This window comes from Pempheris klunzingeri, chromosome 17 (genome assembly GCF_042242105.1).
Source record: "Pempheris klunzingeri isolate RE-2024b chromosome 17, fPemKlu1.hap1, whole genome shotgun sequence".
In the NCBI taxonomy this organism is placed as follows: Eukaryota; Metazoa; Chordata; class Actinopteri; order Acropomatiformes; family Pempheridae; genus Pempheris; species Pempheris klunzingeri.
In genome coordinates, this window is record NC_092028.1 from 13,583,143 (window position 1) to 13,586,589 (window position 3,447).

Here is a 3,447-nt window from a genome sequence, read left to right on the forward strand (position 1 = left end):
TAGTGTGATTTCACAGAGGAGCTGGTCTTTTGTCTTTATCTCATGAATGAAAATAATGCTCATATTGATTTGGAGTGGGTTCCCCCAGATGCCCTTCCACTGTGAGGAGGGACCACAGGGTTTTAACTGAGCTGAGCGCTGAGGTTAAATGCATGCTTTAATCAGAACCATCATGATTAGGTAAGACCTACTCTCAGGAGGATCGATACCTTCACTGTCTGACGCTGGTGGGAGTATCACATGATATCAGGCTAAACCCTGTGTGTGCTCCCTCGAAAATAAGCTACTGAAAGAGCAGCGGAAATCTAACCAGTAAACAGAATTTCCAAACACCGGATTCATCCTTGAGGTTTGGTACACCGACAATAGGCCTGCATGGCGGATCGTGAGGCTCCTCTCTGGCTCCCTTCATCGCTGTGCAGGATCTTCTTGACTTTAGTGTGTCAGCATTTTACTGTGAAGATGAACCAGCATCCCATCCATCTCATGATGTATGGGAACCCAAAGAAAGACTCCTGTCTCCAGAGAGCCTCTGTTCTGAGGAGGCTATTTACGGGTTTTTCTCTGCCAACGCTCACTCTCTGTTACCTGAAGCTCCTTTCCTGCCTCATTCTCCATGGTTCTCTCAGTGTTTCCAACAAATCTATCTACATTTTGGTTCTGACTGTGGTGCTTTTAGTCGCCTAGAAAAAGGCCAGTGGTTGTGAGAGGATATTGTCTTGTTGGTATGAAACCTTCATCAGGCAACCTGCAGAATTGAGATGATGTGAACACGTATTGATCAGGTGTACGCACAAAGGTCTGTGGATCAGATGTGATTTTCCAGATAATGTACAGATCACATATTAAAACCAGGTGTAAATGGGGCCTGACTGTTTGGGAACAGAGGTTAGAGGTTGTAAGGTAAATGCCATCCAACTGCTTTTATGCATATTTCAATTTGCATATAAAAAAAACACAGAAAATTCAAAGAAAAACTTGAAAAATCAAATTGATTGACAAATTGATGAAAGCCAAATGCAACAAATTGCAACGAAAACAAAATGTGAATCCACTGAAGAGACCAAAAGTTAACTGTAGATGAAAACATCGGATCCATGTGGAGCGATAAGGAGACTGACTTTCCTCTAATCAACACATGAAACAACATAAACACCATATTTCCATTGTGTTAGTTGACGTTTGGCTTGCACTCTAATCATCTCATGGCATCCTCTTCCTCTGCCGTGGTATAACAGCACCTGACTGAAGAATAAACCCCCGGCAACTATTTATCTTGATGTACCCAACTCCTAATATTTTCATAACAGTAGTGGATTGAAACACACATTAATTCACATCTTCTTTTGCATATTTTCTGGAAATTAGTTTCTCTCTTTTTGCCCCTCTAATGGCACAAAAAACAAGCCGTTTAAGAAGAACTGATTGAGTTACAGCGCAATTACTTTTTATGTTCCTTGATGCCTGCATGATACATTTGAGAGTCACACAGACGTGATCCTCTCTCTGCCTCTCTCTTTCTCACCAGGTTCTGCAGCACACCAGCACCCCTGGAGTGAACTGCTCAAGGACACTTCAGCTGGATGCATTTGAGAGGGGCCTAACAACAAAAAGAGAGCGAGAGAGAAAAGGAATTAGGCTCATGTTCAAACCAGCATGCGAACAGAGGAGGCCTTGGATCCAGGTTTTTGTGGGGAGTGAGCACACAGCAGGCGCCTCAGAGCAGTAGCCCCCTGTGGTATTTCAGATGGAGCTGTCCGCACACTGCTCGCCTTGATACATGTGCTGTATTGAGGAGCCCCCGGTGGAGGTTTGAAGGCCGGCTGTGTCGTGATGCACACATCCGTTAAAGCTCAATGTTGATGTTCTGCAACACGGAACAATGAGCATGACTTTTCTGTGTCTCCTCTGCTTCATTGTCCTACTGTAAACCTGCTGCTGCAGAAGGACCCAGAGCATTGTCTGATTCTCGCCAGTAACCCTGAGAGAGTCGATGCAGAGAGCCTGTCACAGCCAAGCCTCTCAGATCATTTATTATTGATTCAGCAGACATGAGGTGGGTGGAGAGAGGAGGACAGAAAGAGAGAGAGAATGCGAGGAAGCCAATCATAAGACCTGTATAGAAACATTGTTGTGATAAACATAGAAAAGAGCGAAAGAAAGACAACAGTGAGGGAGTGTGAAGAAGATGAAACGCAGGACTATAAAGTAATTCAGATAAATGAGTGAAACAGAAAAGTCTTCACAGGCTTCTGGTGAAAGGAAGATGGAGTTAACGTTGGGCATGAAGCTGTGTGGGACAGGCAGCCACAAAGCTTTGCCTTGTAGCAACATGCTCCCTGCCTCCTGCAGGATGTTGCGCCAGAGGCAAACAAAGGAAGCATCTCCACGTCGTCCCTCATCAACAATGTTACCGGCCTTTGGTCATCCAACCCGATATGAAGAACAGACTCTCTCTGGGGACGCAAGTGGCTGCACTCTGTCAAAACAAACCATGGCGGAGATAAGATGGAGAGAGCCTTTGGGTCGGATAGATCTGCTGGCAGCAAACACTCTTCAGATGAAGATAGTTTTATACAAGGGCATTTACATCCATCTACTATTATGCATATTCTTATTTTAACATAAAAAAAAACTAAGTGGAAACATTAGAAATGTGACCCTACAAGAAACAACAGCCAGTGGCCCCAACTTGAGTTTTACAAACCTGTAACAGCCGTAGTAATTATGAAAAGAAGGAAGTCAGGTGATGTTGTTGAAGTGCCATAGTCCACATAGGGATGAGGGCAAAACATTGGACTTTAACATGGGACACAGCTGTGCAGTAGCTGTTTCCAACCAACATGTTTATTAGCATGACCAAGACCCTTTGCTAAGCTTAACCAAGTGTTTATCAGTGTGTGTTTAGGGTCGTTGTCAACATGATAACAAAGTACTTATTTTAACCCAAACTTTAATTTTTCACTAAACCTAACCGAGTTGTTTTTGTACCTAATCCTAACTAAGCCCTAACCATTGCGTCATCAAATGAATGAACATTGATTTCACAGACAAATGATCTATGAAATGTTCTGTTGTTCAAGAAGGCTGGAACAAATATATTTAGTCATTTAATTTGAAGGACTTGGTGGTTTCCACGCTTGGCTGGGTTGGAAAAGTTGGTGTATCGATAAAAACAGAATGCAACAAATTTCAATGGAAGCAGAGATTCAACCAAAATGGAATCTTAGCTACTGTTCCACGTTGAATTCCTTTGTTTTGGTTTGTTGTATTAACCCTTTTTTTTCAAATATGAACCCCCTAAAACCGTGACTGTACAGGCTGGTTTTCTACAAAGCCTGTCTTGACTGCTTGTAATCAGGCCCTGAAGATTTTTTCCTCACAATAGAAACACGTTTCCCATCTCGTGTCTTACAATGGAGTGTTTTATTATCCAGCAACATTTCC